Genomic DNA, 19,507 nt, shown 5'->3' with positions numbered 1-19,507 from the left:
TGTTGATGTTGTTGTTTCTGTCATCTAGCGGAGTATGGATGACGACCACGGACTCTTCTAGACAGTCCAGTGGAACACTAGCAGGCTCGCAACCTGTAGGTGTTTGTGAACGATGTGTTCACCGGTGTACTCCATCCCCCACATGGTTGCCTTTAGGACATTTATTGCTAAGGAATCCCCTTAGCAGTAGTGTCCGTCCCGATGATGATCCTTAGGCTAGGTCCCTTATGATAGGTGTTTAGGGACGTAAAGTGAGGATAACGGGAACGGGTAATCGGGTTATTGTTGATCGATGAAATTAATAAACTTATTTATTGTGGGTTGAAAACCCTATGTGCTCACCAGGCTCCCAAGCCTGACCCACTCAGTTTTATGTATTACAGGTAGTGGCGCATGAGTATAGATGTGATGTTTTGGACGAGGGATTACGGATATAGGCCTGTAGATATGAAATAATGTAGTAAGGCTTATATTGTACTGTTTATGCTTTTGATCTGTACGAACATGACATCCCAAGTCTTTTAATGAAATACATTTCTATGGAAATGCTTTTGATAAATCTTTATCATATTTTGTTTTGGGACAAATTCCGCAACACTTTCATTCAAAATGTAACTCTGATTTTTAAACAAAGCATAAACAAACCGGTCTTTTCTGGCCGTGATTTTGGGGATGTCACAGTTGGTATCAGAGCATTAGTTTAAGCGAACTAGGAATTTGTAGGATTTCTAGACTTAAACTTAGAATGCTAAGCGATGATTGTGAGGTGTGAGCACTAGCTTATTTTAGGAATTGTGCCTAAAATGCTTTTATGTGCTAAATGCTTTGTGCATAATATGCTGTTAATTGTTCGGATCTATGGTCTGTTGCCGACCGGATACTAGATGCCTTGGTAGAAGGATACTTTTAGTAGGAAACATATGGTTTCTAGGTTGTTCAAAACATTTTCATACTTACAGTTCATATACATTTCCATACTTACATTTCATATACATACAAATACTTACATACAAATTAAGACACTAAAATACTTATGATATCACCAGCTTTAAAGCTGATACTCTCTTTCAAAATAACTTGTATCCTCAGGTCAACAATAGACAGGTACCGATGCAAGGTTTAGAGAAGATGGAGCTCGTTCAAGACTCATCTTTCATTTTGATTTATACTTTAGTGTTTATTATAATTTTACAGAACACACTTGTATTAAAATTATATTATTAATGCAATGGATGATGTTGTTGCTTGTTTACTACTTTTCATTGTTGTGATACTGTACATGACGTCCTCTGCCCCAGAACATTTCCGCCGTTCATGGTTTTGGGGTGTGACAGATTGGTATCAGAGCATTGTTTATAGTGAATTAAGTATATCAACCCATAAAAGATATACAGACTATAAATACAATGGGATTAAAATACTCTAACCAAGAGTTTATACTATAAATAATAAAATATTTAATTAAGTATACGTGCCTGCATTCATACTAAAATCAGTGTCACTAGGACAGTACAAAAGAATTACGATTGTTGGGCAACGCACGTGGACTTAGAGACATATAGTTAAAACTGGGAAGATATAGCCTGATCAACTGTATTATCCGAGGGTTGAATAGCATGTGCCTAAGTGTAGTTGTGTGGTTGCAACAAGTCTAAAATCTTACCAACAATACCACAATGAGAACAACAGAACATAAACTTAAAAATACTATAGTGGTATTTGGTGTTACTATAAGTACTTTATACTTGAGAACTAAAACGGGATCTTCATTACTAAGTTGGTAGTTGCTAAGTGGATACACTAAGGCTATATGTAACTAGGATGTTATAGACTTAGAATCTGTGAAAATTTTGCTTTACCCCTATTCTGTGTGAATTTGGAGTTAAGGTCACTTATTCGAAGGCCTATTCTATTTCAATTACATATAACTGGTATGCACTTCACAAATAGTGATGTAACTGATGAATATTTTCTAAATAGTTATCTAGATAGTTCGTCTAATAATTATTTTCTTACCCCAATTCTCGCGTAGATAACATGACTGGACTCCATCCCCACGGCAACTAGTACCTTCCGAATGAGGTCATTGTTGGATGGTTTGAAGAAGAACCAGAGAATGATCATCCTATCCCTGTGAATGATCACCATGATGAAGACCTTTCGGACAGTGCTAACTTTGAACCCGAGGTTGAGAACCTACCCCAGGCAGCTCCCTTTCCAATTCCTAACCCTCGTCCGACTTTTCATGGCCTGACGCCTGAGTGGGTGGAATGCTTGGAAACATGGAGCCAAGGACAAGATCAGCCCATGCCATTTAATGGTGACCGAAGATTTTATGACCTGAACAATGGGGGCTCAGCAGATAGAATCTTGCCAATCATGGTCCGCAGAGTGGCTCGAAATGAGATTCAAGGCAGGACAGCCCTACATCAGATCACAGAAGTTGTCGCCGATGCGAGAATGCATACCCTCCACACCATTCGTCTAGAAGATGCTCGTGAGAGATCTAAGAGAGAGAGAGAGAGCATGAAACCCTGCTGCAAGCACTGGCTGAATCACGAGCCGAAGTCATAGAACTCCGAGTACGCCAATGGGTGTACGAAAGACACCTGCTTGATGTGGAACGCCAACTGGCTGAAATGAGAGTTCACCAGAGGGATGATCGTCGCCAGTAGTAGATGCTTTACTTTATTTTTCCTTGTTAAAAAGGAATCGTTTTCTGTCTATGCCCGATGTGGCATTTTCTATGAAATTACCTGTACTGTAAGTACTTTAGTTAGGCCTTTATGCTGTCAAGGACTATCTTCTCTGGATATGATGTAAGACCTTTTACAAGGTCATTTTCCCAAACTTGTACGTCATGAATATCAAAGATATTGACAGTCGGCTAACTTCTATGTCATTTTCTTTATTCAAATACTCTCATCATACTTTCATGTGAGTATACCTGAAACATGCTTCAGTCAAGTCATTGGACTATAGCAATTTAGCTCCGGATATATTTCCAAGTCTCTTTTAGTGGTTGGATCATATTATTCACCAACCAATGATACCTCGGCTTGAACGACAAACGTCTTGTGACCATTCTACGAACACACTTCCACTCACTACTAGGACTGCATCATGGGGATGTAGGTCAAACCTTCGCGAACATACCTCCAATTCGTGCTAGGACTGCATCATAGGGATGTAGGTCAAACTTTCGAGAACATACTCTTACTCTTTACTTGAACAATCAAAGTACATCTAGGGTCAACCAAAATCGCTCACAAAATCCTTATCTTTCATGTTACAGAATCATGTCGTCATCCGGAAACAATCAGCCGAGCAACGAAACCCCTATCCTCCATATCGACGCCACTACGTTACAAGCAGCAGTAGCAGCTGCTGTGGCAACTTTCCTTACACACATCAACTCCGGCAACACAAGCAAGACTGACAAAGGAGTCGAGAGTTCCGATGGTAGCACCAAACCGGGAAACCATCAAATGACAACAGTCACGGACCTACAAAGCCAAAAAACTGAGAGGAATAAACGAAAGCGCCAAGCCCAAAAGGAGTGCAAGAGATCCCAAAGACTTGCCATGCCACCGCAACAAGTGGCAACTCCTGTAGAAGGCTTTAGGAGGCAATTTCCAAAGTGGAGTAATGAGGAAGGCACTTCTGTCCACGTAACTCTGGCTAAACACCTCACTCCCACCACCAATGCTAGTGCTAGCCAGTCATGCCACCAATGCGGTGAAATAGAGCACTTCAAGAAGTATTGTCCTATAACAAAGAACTCCGGCGTAAACGGTAAAATTCTTAGGATCACAGCTGCAGGAGAACCTACTCCAGACCCACGTTAATGTGATTAAGGAGTTTTGTTATAGCAGACTTATAAACCATCCAAAACTAGTGCAACTTGAGTCTTACCTTTTGTGAGATCCCGTCAGTATAGGGATGCTCGTGATGCATATGCTTGTCTTTTGTAGTATACCTTATCCGCAGCAATAGTCTTGTAGTAAGTCTAAAGTACTGTAACTCTGTTGATGGTTGCACGGTTGTGTTTGTCTGTTACGCCCTATGTTCAAATCTAATGTCTTTAAGTTTCGTTATGATTCTGACATTATCATACGACTCGATTCAATTTGATCCGCACAAAACTAGCTTCATACATACATCTCTTTCTTCGAAATCGCCTTTCCAGCGAAGCCTTCATATCAGAACACCGAAGTACTCATGCATGGAGTACCTCATAGTTCTTTTCCTTTCCGAAGAAATCCCCGAAGTATCATTCGTACAATACGTCAAGTTCAATCCAAAGATCCATACGGTTGATCTGTCGCTGAAGAATGTATACATAGGGGTGATATATAATCAAGGTTCGACAGGTTTAGAATTGATGATTCCATTTTAACTTCTTTTTCTGCGATGGGATGTGAGCTTAAAGAAGAATCAGTTATTTGACTATCTTTTCAATCTTAATTATATACGACTCGTATACACGACATTATGATCGTTGAGCCATGTATGAATTCTAATATGAACTTCAGGACGGAGAACTGCCCAATGCTACGAGAAATCGCATTGTCATGCGAACAAACTTAGAACCCAGTATGACTCATGTAACCATATCGCCCTATAGTCTAAACACCTACGGAGATACAAGAACAGTCCGAACAACTTAGCGAACTACTCAGCAAGAGAATTGGAAGACCAGGTTTCTCACCCCGGAGAGCTCCGGTCTTATTCTTCTAGAATTTGAGGGATTGCATCATATGTACCTCGGCTATCGAGGACTCCGTCAAGATTTCCATTAGAAATCGTTATCTCTACCTCGCATAGATGAATCGGATGAGCAAACGCAAGGAACGAGTTACCTTTCAGTAATGGACCGAGATCCGAATATCAGCAGTTTCGAGTGTTAGGGAAGGATGTCCTGAAGACTACCCTCTGAACTCGATGAGGACACTTCGAGTCCGTAGTGATACCCCTCGGATAGGATCAATACGCCCATGATATGCATGAGCTTAATGAGTAGGGTACGACATTCTTACTTGGATCAGTTCGTCATTCTCCTTGTAATGACTTACTTATCAACCCTCATAGTAAGAAGGAATCCATGGACATTACCTTCAGAGGAACTTTCGCGAAGTTCTCTAAACACAAGTTTTGAAATTGAAGAGTCAGATTCCTAAGACACACTATTAGTGATGTGGGAATTCTTGAGTCCTCTTTCAATTTATCAAAACCGTTGAGAATTTGTCGACACCAAAGACGCCGTCAGAAATTCACCAAATTCTAGGTCTTGCAGACCTACTATCATAGTCCATTCAGAACTCCTCGCAAATTATAGAAACCCTTACGACTTTGACCCAGCAGGGAGTGGCCCTTGACTAGGAAGTTAAGCAAGAGAAAGAAACCTTGGAATTCCAAGTGTGAGACTAAATTCTTTAGGAAATCTCACTCTGGGAATGGCTTAATACGCTTCGTAACGCGTGGAAAGCTAAATCCAAGATAGTCAGGACCTCCGAGATTCTTACCAGAATCGGTCCTGTATCTCACAAACTAGACCTACTCCACGAGCGTAGTAACGTACATTTTACCCTTCGCGTCTCGATCTTGAAACCGTACCTTTCCGTTAGGACTCTCGAAAGTCCACTCGACGAGATCGAATTAACGAGATCCTCGCCTTCGTATAAGAATCGTAGTGACCCCCCTGGGATACCAACCGAGGACCCGAATTCACTTATGAGCGTGAGAACCAATCGATTAGGAAGTTTCCACCTCATGACTCGATCATTCATACCTACTTCCTTACCCAAATTCTAATTTCGGGACGAAATTCCCTCTAACAAGGGGATAATGTGACAACCCGAAATTTCTATTCTGTACAAACAATGTCAAGTCAATAGAAGTTAGAACAGTTGCAGTAAATTTTCAGACCTTTGGTATAAGTTTGAGTATTTCAGGAGTTACACTTAAATAGATATCAGGAGAGAAGATGCACTAGGGTATTGTGCAACTTTGTTATTCCAAAACTCGTTGATATTAGAATTCAATTCCTGAATAAAAATATTTTCTGCCAAAAACCCAGGAGTATATATATGATTCTGAGCCATAATTATTCATTTGTTACATTTCCAACTAGAGAAAAGCCATATTCTCTCTCACGGATCTTCGGACTTTCGTCCCAAAACGTGAGTACTTCTAATATAAGCGTGTTATAAGGCTTGTTATGTGTTTAATTCACTAGAAATCATAAGAAAACAACTAGGTTGAAGAGTTTACGGCCCAAGAACATCTTGGACCATAAACCCTTTTTAAGGGACAAATGATGCCCTAGTCCCTTCCTCTTGCAATGAAACTAGCTTAGACTCGTATCTTAGTGTATGTAGGACTAGAAAACACCCAAGAACACCAAGAGTAAGGTGTTCACGGCCCAAGAAGTTCTTGGACCGTGAACTCCAAACTCAAGGGCCAAAAGGTGCTTCATACCCTCCAAAAGCCTTGGACACTAGCCTAGATTCACTCCTAGTTAATTTAGGGACTTGAAATCACCAAAAACCCATCCCCATGAGAGATTGCGGCTATAATCTCTAAGGATTTTGGTTCTTGGGTCGTGAACATCAAATAAGGGTACCAAAGTGTGCCTAAGGCCTTCATTAGCCTTTGATAATTATCTAAAACCTATCCTAGATAAGCATGGGACTTGAAAACATAAAAATACCCCTTTCCATATGGGTTTACGACAGTAAACCCAAAAGGAAATGGCCTTGGGGCCGTAAACTCCTCAAAGGAGTGTATTAATGCCCTAAACCCTTCCAAGGATTAAACCATCAAACAGAAATGCTTCAAGGGAACATGTAAAGCTTCAAAGCACCAAATAACCTAAGGATTTGGAGCTTACGTCCATAAACTCAAGGGTTTACAACCGTAAACTCCTTGTGTGTTGGTTCCTGGAGAGTAAACTCAAGAATGGGATCCTTTGGAACCCTAAACCCCCTAGCCTTGACCTACAACAACTTAGATGCAATCCTTGAGACTTATAACACTTGTATAAAGTGTTTAGCATGTCCTAGGGTGTCTTGACTTGTTTATTAGTTGTTTAAAGACTAATTTGATACATATATGTGATATTATATGTTAACTAGGATCATAGAGTGTGTTCAAGACTTCACTTGACACCTAGCAATCCTACATCTCCAGTTCGTCTGTACCACTTACTACAGGTGAGTTCATACCCCTTAATCAATGTTTTAAATGTTTTTAAATATTTCATGGGGGAATACAAGTAGAATCATGCTAGTTATTATATCAATCACATGTGATTAATAAGCAGCATTCAAATGATTTACTACTCATTAGCTGTTTTACCAAACAGTTTTCTTCACATGATTTTCATAAACGTTTTATATGTTTAAAACTCCTTATTAAACTGTTCATTTTACACTGTAGGTTTCATTTAAAATTCATTTACAATTGTGTTTCAAACCAATGTTTCTTTATACTTAAACTGTTTTATCAAACAAATACTTCAAACCCGTTTTATAGGCTGACATCATCTCGACCTTTTCTTAGATAATAATCATGTTCAAAGGTGTTACAAATCTTATTTTATGCTTTTATATTGTCAATTGCATGCCTATATATGTATAGTTATATAAGAAATGTTTAAAGGACTTAGGAAGGCTATCCGCCTTATTTCCTTTTCACCGTTGAGATGTGGTCTGGTGGGGTATCGGGTATCCGTCCGAAGGTTGTTTAAATATTAGTTATATATCATGGGTACATATATATTCATAAAGGTTCTTCCAGTCCATTCAATACCCTTGGGTAGCAAGGGTATACTTCCATGTTCATGCGTACCAGTTACATCACTAGTAAGTTACCATAGGGGTAGCATAGGAAGACACAAATACTATTACTAGAATAATGAAACATGCAATGAGTCAGTTCATTCATTAGTCAGTACATTACTATAGATGCTAGATAGAGAGGGAACATACATTACAGCTAGCACACATAGAACATTTCAGTACATACAGGCTAGACAGAGAAAGAGTACACTTTCAGTTAGCACATTCATTTCATATACATTCATGCAGTTATGTGAACCATTAGACGGGTCATGGCACTTCATGCCATGACCGTTTTTGTATCCCGGATCTCCTTAATTGGGAAGTGTATGAGTTTGCGTATAGATCTATACTGGATTGACTATCCTACACCTTGTTGCTAGCTACAGTGGGATTTGCAAGTCTACGGGTGCCAAATGTCATTTCTTACGGCGTCTTACATCGTCGTTTTACTAGAGTCGGTAGCAGGATACAGGTCGATCACATGTTACTTTAAATTACAATAGATTTAAGGTAGTTAGTACTGTTGTAGTTAGATACTACACCATAGTACTATTTCATTTTCCCATTCATCCACTTTGTGAACATTCACACGATGCACGGTAATGTAGAAGCTATATTTTTGGTTAATGATAGTCAGATTTGGGAAAATACACACTCTTACAAGAGACACACACACAGATACTAGATGCCTTGGTAGAAGGATACTTTTAGTAGGAAACATATGGTTTCTAGGTTGTTCAAAACATTTTCATACTTACAGTTCATATACATTTTCATACTTACATTTCATATACATACAAATACTTACATACAAATTAAGACACTAAAATACTTATGATCTCACCAGCTTTAAAGCTGATACTCTCTTTCAAAATAACTTGTATCCTCAAGTCAACAGTAGACAGGTACCGATGCAAGGTTTAGAGAAGATGGAGCTCGTTTAAGACTCATATTTCATTTTGATTTATACTTTAGTGTTTATTATAATTTGACAGAACACACTTGTATTAAAATTATATTATGAATGTAATGGATGATGTTGTTGCTTGTTTACTACTTTTCATTATTGTGATACTGTACATGACGTCCTCCGCCCCAGAACGTTTCCCGCCGTTCATGGTTTTGGGATGTGACAACGTATAACTTCATATTTGGAACGTAATTATGAGTTTTTCCAGTTACGATGGGATACTAAAGGTAAACGTGGTTTTAGCACAATACAAAAATATACGGCCGCTCTTAGACAATTGAGATATAGTATAACCGCAGATGCATCAGATGAGTATCTGAAAATGTCTGAGAGGACGGGTCGAGATTGTACATATCTTTTCTGTGAGTATGTTATAGAGCTTTACCGTGACATATACTTGTGACATCCGACTAAAAGTGATGTCGAACAGTTGTATGTCGCGCATGAAGCTAAACATGGTTTTCCAGGGATGTTTGGTAGTATTGATTGTACACATTAGGAGTGAGCAAATTGTCCCAATGTGTGGCGTGGACAATTCATGTGAGGAGATCATGGGGTCCCGACTGTTATATTGGAGGCGGTTGTTTCAAACGACTTATGGTTTTGGCATGCATTCTTTGGTATGGTGGGGCCAAACAATGACTTGAATGTGCTTCACGTGTCTCCGTTATTTAACGATATTTTGCAGGGTAAAGCACCAGATATGTCATACGTTATGAATGGAAATGAATACAAGTATTGATATTACCTAGGTGATGAGATATATCTAGAGTATGCTACATTTTTTAAGTATTTTTCGTTTCCAGCCGATGAGAAATGAAAATTGTTCAAGTTAGCACATGAATCTGCACTGAAGGACGTTGAAAGAGCGTTTGGAGTCCTACAACAAAGGTGACACGTAATCAAGCATCCAGCACGAACATGGGATAGGACAAAACTAACGACGGTGTTGACTGCCTGTGTGATTTTAGATAACATGATAATAGAAGAAGAGGGCAGAACTATTTAGTCATATACCGGGAACGATGTACTTAACCCGCCTGCAGTAATACAAGTTGGCAACCTGACATACATCTCTAGGGTTTTGGAAATACAAAATCGTGAAACACATCACAATCTACGGCACGATTTGACCGAGCACACATATGGGGGAGACAACTCCAAGGGGGAAATGACGATGGAGACGAAGAGGATGAGGGCGATGATTACGACAAGAATGCAGACGGTGACGATGAGGCGGATGAGGATGATGAGGACGATGACGACGAGTAGTATTTTTCTACAGTTTTTATGTTTTACTTTTTTTTTTTTAAATTAAGTAGTGTAGTATTTGATTTGTTAGGTTTTATATGTGTTTTAGTAATTTAGGTTTTAAATTTCTATGTTTTTAATTAATGAAATGTTTTTTTTGTGTTTTCAAAAAATTTATTTATCTTATAAATTATGTTTTTTTATTTCATATAGTGTTACAAAAAATAAAAAAAAGTTACTTATTTTATAAATTATGTTATTTATTTAACATGATGTTAAAAAAATAAAAAAAAATACAAAAGTGAATGTTGTTAGTAGTGACCATTTCCTATGTGGAGTGGTTGGTGATGAAGGTGACGTGGCAAAGATGTGGCACCACTATTCCGGTGAGTTGGTGGTGACCACTCCACATAGCCTAAGCCTTCATAGGGAGTCTCACCTTGCAATCCTCTTTTTCTTTCATACTTTTAGATAAAAACCTTCAAATTTATACTATCAACAAAAACAATGTAGATGAAAAGTAAAACAAGAACTCACCTGAACAAAAGCGTCCACTGTCGATTCTCCTCCTCCTCCTCCTCTACAAACACATTCAACTACCTCCAAGTCATTTACTCTTTCACATATTGGATCCTTTTCTGTCCAACTTATTTTAGAGTAATAACCGACATATTCTAGTCGATTTTGAGTTTGGTCAGCTTGTCAAGGCAGCCAGAGGTCAATGAAAGCTCTTGGAGCTGACTTTTTTTAGAACCATGAAGCCTAATTGAGAATGAGTGAGAACGAAGGTGGTGGCGGTGACTAGAAGAAACCAGATCTGCCAGCTGGGGAAACGATGATGACTCCGTGATTTCTGGTAAGAGCTTAAACCTGATAGCATCGTCGACATGATGCCAACTTTTGTAGATTCCATGACATCTGTGGTGGTTATTGCTGCAACCAGATCAGGAAAGCGAATCCGATGGAGATCTGCTTCAGATCCAGTGGAAAAAAATCTTGTGGTTGGTGAAACGAGATCGGGAAATGAGATGTTGTGGCCAGTGAAATGATATATTCTAGTCGGTATAATTAGATCTGTTGACAGTTAACGAGGATAAGAAGTAGAGGGGTATAGTTTCTGATGGTAGGAGGCGTAAAGAGGTGATGGGCAAGCAGATCCAAAGAGAATGAAAAGGTAGCCGTCCGGTGGTTCCGGTGATCTTACGGTGGTTACAGAGGTTCTGACGGTAGTTCCAGAAACGTTACGGTGGACCCGGTGATAGTTCCTATAGAATTATGGTGGTTCCGACGGTTTTGGTGGTGGAGTTCCAAGTGAGATGTAATATTATGTGGGTTAGGTATGATGGAGTGGGTTACTCTTTTTTTTATTATCTAAATAATAAATTCATAAATAATAAATAAAGTATTATATGAATAAATGATAAATTTCTTTTTTCAAATGAGCCGTAGGAAAGTATTCTCAATTGTTCTCAAATTTGAAAATGTTATCAATTTGAACATGCTTTTTATATATATATATATATATATATATATATATATATATATATATATATATATATATATATATATATATATATATATATATATATATATATATATATATATATATAAACCCCATGCCTTAAGAATTAAGCAAAATGGGGTGAGCTGGATGCTTATGGAATTAGAAGGTCTTTTTGTGGAATTTTGATGGATTTTGGGGTATTTTTCTTGATTTTAAAAGAATTTAAGGAAAGTGGACTTGAGATGGCTTGAGGATTTAACATCGATTTTTGTGGGATTTTTTTTGAATTAATGTGGAATTTTCTTGATAGAGTTGATAGTGAGGTATGCGTGCATTCACGTAGGCTTTTTTTTTGTGCGTGAGATAGAGCCTGGCTTCCGGCGTGACGTTCACTTGCCTGTTCCACCGCTTCTCTGTCTATGCGTGTCTTCTATTGAACTACCCATGTGGCTTTCTTGTTGTAGACGCTTGGGAATTAGCTGTCCTCCACCACCACCGATGCTACCGTATCCCAAGAAACCATTTGACCTTCAAAAATATGCTTCTCCTAAGATACGACCACAAATAGTACCTCAACATTTGACCGGAGATTCACAAAGCAACCGCTTCTCTCTCTTTCTACCATCTTCCTGCTTTGCCTCCTTCCACCTCTGTCTCTTAGACGCTCACACCTTACCTGCTTTGGAACTTCAACCCTAAGTTCGTTCTTCATCTTGATTTTCGAATTCTCTTTCACTTTTATTAATCGTTTTTTTTGTTGATTTTATTTTGCAGAAGGTTTTGAAATTCGACAATTATGGTTGTGGGAACATCAATAGGGTTATTTTTTTTATAATTACAATAGGGTTATTGGATCTTTTGTGTATCATGATCAATGTTCCCTTCTCCTCATTTGACGATGTAACAGTAGGTCATGGCGATTATCTGGTCAATGTACTCAGACGACGATCAAAGGTTAACAAATTACAGATCGTGACCATATTGTTTAGATATTTGGTAAATGGTAATGTATATAATCTGAGTCATTTGGTAAATGTTAATGATCTACATATTGTTGAGATATTTTAGAACTTTGGATTTAACAGGATCATTCAAAGACTTAAAATGTCCAAAAAGGAGAACTACTTTACCAAAGTCAATTTCATATACTTTTTTGTGAATCCTAAATTTTATATATTAGTATATTATCAAAAAAATTATGATTTGGTTCTGCCTTTATTTGATGGAATACTAGTGTACTTTTATTCTTGGAAGCTGGCCAAACAACAAAAGAGTATGAAATAGAAAGAGGCAATTTGAACTTGGGATAATGACTTGATAGGGTAAGATACTTTTTGAAATGTACACATTTAGTCCTTATTCTTTTTTTCTTGTAAAATAAACCCTTATACTTTATTTTTTGTAACAATGCAGTCCTTTTGACCGGCTATACCCGGTATACCGGTCATATACGAATTTTCTTTTAGGGAAAATGACTTGATAGGGTAAGATACTTTTTGAAATGTACACATTTAGTCATTATTCTTTTTTTTTTGTAAAATAAACCATTATACTTTATTAATATGTACACATTAGGTCCTTTTCACCGGATTCTACATTTTTTTTGTTGATGTGGAAGCACAAGTGGCGCTAAATAGCAATTAATTAGCTTAGTCACCGGAGGTGGGTGATCCTCCAGCAATTAGAAAAGGGCGGCGGCCCTTCTCTTTCTCATCTCTCTTCCTTCTGATCGAACAACAACAGCCAAACACCCTTTACCTGTTATGTTTCTCCGATCTGTCTCTCTTTGCCTCCATCTTTGAGATATGTTGCCAGAAAAAGAAGAAAGAATTGACGAGGGGCTACCAGAACAGCTCCTCGCAGCCAACTACCGTCTCTACTTCCTCTTGCCTCCCCCTTCGACCTTGTTGTTTTTGCCATAATTCCTCCTTGCTACCAGTGATGTGTTGGAACACACAAAGGAGTCGCCGGAGATCGGGGTTCTCCCTCTTTTTCATGATGCATAAAAGTTGGAAAAATCTCGTTGTGGATATGTGGATGCCACCTGGGTATTTCATTTCAACAAAATAAAAGAAAGGGAAAATGACTTGATAGGGTAAGATACTTTTTGAAATGTATACATTTAGTCCTTATTCTTTTTTTTTTTTTTGTAAAATAAACCCTTCCACGTCAGCAAAACCTGTAGAATCCGATGAAAAGGACCTAATGTGTACATATTAATAAAATATAAGGATTTATTTTACAAGAAAAAAAGAATAAGGACTAAATATATACATTTCAAAAAATATCTTACCCTATCAAGTAATTTTCCCATTGAACTTAACTTCAGTTGGTTACTTTTGATGACAAACTGTAGGGGCAATTTTGTATAATTGGATGCATCAAGAAATAGCAACATATTTTATGCTAAGCTTGTCAAATAGCAATATACTAAGAAATGGTCCATAAAGAATATACTTTTTTATCGTTGGTTTAATAGACATTAAATCTAAAATATTAACCATTAAAATGTTAGAAATCAAGAAACTATCTTAGTATATCATTAAAAATGGACGAATCTAATTAAAAGCGCTAAAATCTTTTTTCTTGTCTTTTTTAATAAAAATGACAAATATCGTTATGTTCACACCATTCAATCATATACACATGAAATTAAATAAACCATTCACAAATTTGAGTATTCATTCATGTTTAATTTGAAATCCAATAAAATACCTTATTTGGCTAAAAAATAGATATCCAATACAATACTTTGTTTTGTTAAAAAGTATATAGTGTTGAAAAATCAACAATAACATATAATAATACTATGTTGATATCATTTAAAGAAACATTTTCATTCGTAGGTTTGAGAGGCGGCTCAACCAATTTAGAGGCTTTAAGCAAACAAAAAAAATTTGGGCCCTTCAAGTAAGTAAATAGTTTTGAACTTGAGACTTTTAGTTTTATAAACCAGTTCTTTTACCAAAACTAAGCTTCAACTTGTCTTTATATCCCAAGAAATATATATATATATATATATATATATATATATATATATATATATATATATATATATATATATATATATATATATATATATATATATATATATATATATATATATATATCAGGCCCGGCCCTGAGATATTGGAGACCTTGTGCAAAAATTAAATTAAGGCTCCATACCTTTTTTGTAAAATATTATTAAGGAAATTTTTTACCGCTAAAAACAAAAAGAGTCCACTATTTGATCAAACAGAATTTTTATTATTTATAATATAAATGAGATTTGTAACAAGCAATTCTATTTTAATAAACTTATTATTATTATTATTTTCTTCTAACTTTTTTTAATAATATAATATTAAAGAAAATTTTCAATCGGAGGCCCCTTACGATTAGAGGCCTGATGCGATTGCACACTCGCACCACCCCTAGGGCCGCCACTGATATATATATATATATATATATATATATATATATATATATATATATATATATATAGGTTTAGGTTATTTTGTTTTCACTATCTATTGTGTGCATGTATGACTGATTCTGGACCAATCATTTTAGTTATTTTTAAAAAGTAATTAATGCATATTACATGTTGTAGATATAATAGGTATTAATTAAATCTTCAACATTTAATATGTATTAATTACTTTCTTAAAATAACTAAAATGATTGGTGCAGAATCAGTCATACATGCACACAATAAATAGTGAAAACATTTAAACCTAACTATATATATATATATATACACACACACAATAAGCTTTAAAACTCGGGGCCCTTTAGAAATGAGACCATAATCCCTTGCTTAGTTTTTCAAAGGATAGAACCGGCCTTGGACTAGGTTTTTGAAAGCCAAGTTAATTAGGATAGCTATCACAAATCGGAGGTAGTCGATTTAGCTAATACGATGAATATTAACATAGAGATCATGGGGTTCCTGGCATTACTAACTTTTGTTGTTTAAAGAAAAATAGTATAACTATTGATTGGTTCTTTTTTTACCTTTAAATATAACTTTGTTATGGTTTTCTTTTTAGACAACACTCTATCAAGGTAACATGTTATGAGGAAAAAAAGCGGCGTCTATGCCTAAGGGGTTGTTTGTTTGCCTCTTAATTGGCTAACTAAGAGGCATCCTCTTAAAAATTCAGATTCAGTCCGTTTGTTAGCATTTTATTTTCTGCCTCTTAATATTTCAAAAGCCTCTTAATATTTCAGACATGAGATTGTATCTGAAAAAGAAAAAGAGGCGTGTCTTCCTATTTTGCCCTAAGTGACTTCCCTCTTCTCTTTTCTATTTCATACGACCGACCCCTCTTCCCTCCCAACACACTCCGATTACCTGCAATCTTTTGCCGCCATACGCTCCACCTCCGTCAGCCGCTGCCATCGCTGCCCTTCGGATCTCCGGCGCCACCCTCCCATACCTTCGGTGCTAGCCTCCCACGCATACGACGCCACTGTCGCACATCAGAGGTCGGCTTCACGTATGTATCGTTTTTTATTTTTTCCTTTCTTCTCTCCCCAAATACGATGAAATCGACGATTTCTCGGTGAAATCAATGTTTTCTTGCTGAAATCAATAATGAATCTGTAATTGTTGCTAGCATTTGGTGATTTTTTTTGTTGAAATCTCTATTGTCAAATGTGTCGTTCACACAAATTGCTCCACTGTTCTGTTTTACTCAAATTGTTTTCAGGAAGCATGTTTTTATTTAAATTGACATAAAGATTGATGATTTCAATTTGCAATTGAGGATTTTTGATTACATATCCTTTGAGCATAGATGGCAAATGCAATATCAGGGCTGTTTTGGTCATATTTTTTTTCCTGAAATACCTTTTCTTGATGTATTAATGTTGAAATCTGATGTGGTAATGTATAGACACGAAAATCTGATCTGATGCTTATTTTTTATTTTTCTAAAATCACAGCTCATATCATATGTGTTGATGTGCTTGTAGGGTTTATTTGGATTTCAATATAATTTTTAGTATTTGAAAATATTAATGTTTTATTTGGATATATATATATATATATATATATATATATATATATATATATATATATATATAAAATTATTCAGCAAAAAATAATAAAAAAGGGTATAAAGGTCATTTTGATAATTCAACACAACAATTCAGAGGTTCCAACCAAACAACATTTTAAAAATTCAGATCTTAAAAATTCAGATCCTGCCAAAGAGCCCCTAAGATACATATTGTCTCTTCAATACGAAGAGGTCTAAACGATATTCTTATTTATAATAGCAACATTATTATATTTTTTATTCAGTTATAACAACATAGTTACATATTTTACCGATAATAATAATATATATTCATCCATTATAACAACATTTATTCCTTACAATTTATCATTGTACATGATTAATAATCAAACATCCATAATGAACATGACTTATGAAATACAAGATGTATACACCAAATCAAACACCCGTAATGGATATGACCTATTGTGAGCTTATCCTTTTGTCCCTAGCCGCCCCCTTCACTTGGTGTGGTTCATTGGTGCCACTAACCGGTCGAATTAAAATTAAAATACAATAACCAAAATCGGTGTCATGATAAATTCAACAAATTACAGCTTTTACAAATATTAATAAAAAATTACCTTTTTTTCCTTCTCGTAAATTGCCATTTCATCCCAATTACAACTGGCCCAAAGAAATGGTGGTGATCGTATTTGTGCTTGGACAATTGTCATCCTAGAAAGAATGAAGACAATTGCAAAAAGAGTAATTAAAAAGAAAGGAACAACACTTTCCTGTTTCATTTTAGCTTGTTAGACAACGAGATTTAGGGTTTTTTTTTGGATCGTATGTATATATATTACATACCTTTGATTGACTTTGATTTTTGGGTCTTTTTCTTTTGTCTTCTTCTTTAAGAAAGTAGTTGAAGGCTGTAATTCATAATGTGAAATATATGACATCGGCTACATTCATCAAACATATCATTTATGGCTTGAAAATGACAGAAAAGGAAAAAAAATGTAAAAAAAAAAAATGTAGCATTGTCATTACCACATGCAATTGTTTTAGATAATTGCAATTATTACAATTTCGTTTTGAAAAAAAAAAATCAAGATTGACCCAAAACATTAGAAACTAAGACTTAGGGAAGTGGGTGGCATTTGCTTGGCATTTGCATGTCATTGGTGGCTTACACCATCCCTCAAACATAGCATGACAAAATAAAAAAAATGACATATTTGTGCCAATGAGAAAGAGAGATTAGAGAGAATGTGGATGCGGATGCGATGACAAAATAAAAAAAATGACATATTTGTGCCAATGAGAAAGAGAGATTAGAGAGAATGTGGATGCGGATGCGAGTATGTTTATTATTTATTTATTTTTTCTTTTATTTTAACAAGTTAACTTATCTCCTTAAAATGACATGCCATTTATGTTGTGTGATAAAAATAATATGTAAATGACATGACAAGCAGTTTGTGGCTTCAAAGCTGATGTGACTGTATGACATGGCATGTTTCACTCTCTCAAACCTAATATAAATTTAGTACGTTAATAAATTTATTATCGAATGAAAGTGCAATTGGCAATTTATGGTTGACTTCACTTTTGGTGCTCGATGTTTTTGTGGTCTTAATTTGCATGAGTTTCCATTTCACCCGCAACAACTCTCGTAGAAACTTATTAAGCCAAAAGAAGTTGATCGCTACCACTGCTCGCTATGAGCCTCGCTAGGAAAATGAACACAGCCCCTAGCTCTTGCTACGGGGCTCGCTAGCTTGTTTTCGCTACGACCTTAATGAGAGGAGAGATAAGGGATTGCTTGCATGTGATTGGGTGCTTCCATGTTGATTGGATCCATTATTTTCAAAAAAAATCCCACATTTTCTTTTTAAAAAAAAGTTTTTTACCCTAAAGTTCAAATTTTCAAATTTCAATCAAACCTCTATAAATTAAAACTATACTCTCAATATTTCTTACGCACAAACTATCAGTTTTTATCTCTCATAAAAACTCTCAAATTCACCATACAAAGATGTATTCACCTAGCCAAAACTAAACCTTCCACCTCCAAACCCTCAATCACCAAACCTTCCATCACCAACATGTTATCAACCTTTATTTGATCAACTCATTCATTCACCCGCTAATTACTATTATCATAGTATAGCTCCGCAAATGTATCCAGTCAATCCGCACTCTTCTCAATTCCAATCTCAACCCATGTCATTTTACCAAAACCAACCCTAAACTAATTTCCAATCTCAACCAATACCTCATCCAAATTTCGATCTTGATCCGTTTGAGTCGGTTCAAGAAAACCAATTCTTTTCCTAACCTCAACCCCAAACTAACTTTCAGTTTCAACCACGCCGCTTACTCGATGAGTCAACCAATTCTTCCGATGAAGCACCCGTTGAAGAGCCCGTTCAAGAGTCAGTTCAAGAGCCCGAAGCCGAACCAAAAGGAAAAAGTAAAGGAAAAGGGAAAGCAAAATGCCAAGGATGGACAGATAAAGAAGAGAAGGCATTAGCTCAAGCATTGGTAGATGTGTCAGAGGATCCGGAGACAAGCGACGACCAAGATTCAGCAACCTTTAAATTTAGAGTTTAGAGAAGTTTTTGTGTCCGAATGAATAAGGAGTACCACAATCCTAATCAACTTTACTTGAAATGGAGAACCGTCGATGAAAACGCAATGGAGTTCAACGACATCTAACGAACGCGATCCACAACCCACAAAGCGGTGTAAATAAGGTGGGTGCCATGGAAAAATTTCGTCAAATTTATAAGGCAAAATTTGAAAAAGCTTTTGCAAATGAGGCGTTTTGGGGAGTTATGAAGGGCAAACGAAAATGGCTTAGTCTAAAAAGTGTTATGATTTCGTGGGTATGTTTAAAAGAAGCAAAACTTCTAAGTCAACCCACAATCAATATTCTTAT

General features: G+C 36.3%; 2 long non-coding RNA genes across 2 annotated transcripts; one reads left to right on the top strand and one right to left on the bottom strand.

Annotated features, from left to right (window-relative positions):
- The first annotated feature begins 10,536 nt into the window (after positions 1–10,536).
- Positions 10,537–11,504, top strand: LOC122197387 (uncharacterized). The gene is made up of 2 exons (XR_006190787.2): positions 10,537–10,921; positions 11,009–11,504. It is a non-coding gene; the product is annotated as an uncharacterized LOC122197387 (long non-coding RNA).
- A 5,379-nt stretch (positions 11,505–16,883) lies between these two features.
- LOC111889026 (uncharacterized) lies at positions 16,884–17,455 on the bottom strand. Its single transcript, XR_002849391.2, has 2 exons — positions 17,202–17,455; positions 16,884–17,104 (listed from the first exon to the last, which is right to left on the bottom strand). It is a non-coding gene; the product is annotated as an uncharacterized LOC111889026 (long non-coding RNA).
- Between the last annotated feature and the right edge of the window lie 2,052 nt (positions 17,456–19,507).

This window comes from Lactuca sativa, chromosome 4, assembly GCF_002870075.4.
Source record: "Lactuca sativa cultivar Salinas chromosome 4, Lsat_Salinas_v11, whole genome shotgun sequence".
Classification (NCBI taxonomy): Eukaryota; Viridiplantae; Streptophyta; class Magnoliopsida; order Asterales; family Asteraceae; genus Lactuca; species Lactuca sativa.
This window is presented reverse-complemented; position numbering and strand designations above follow the sequence as displayed.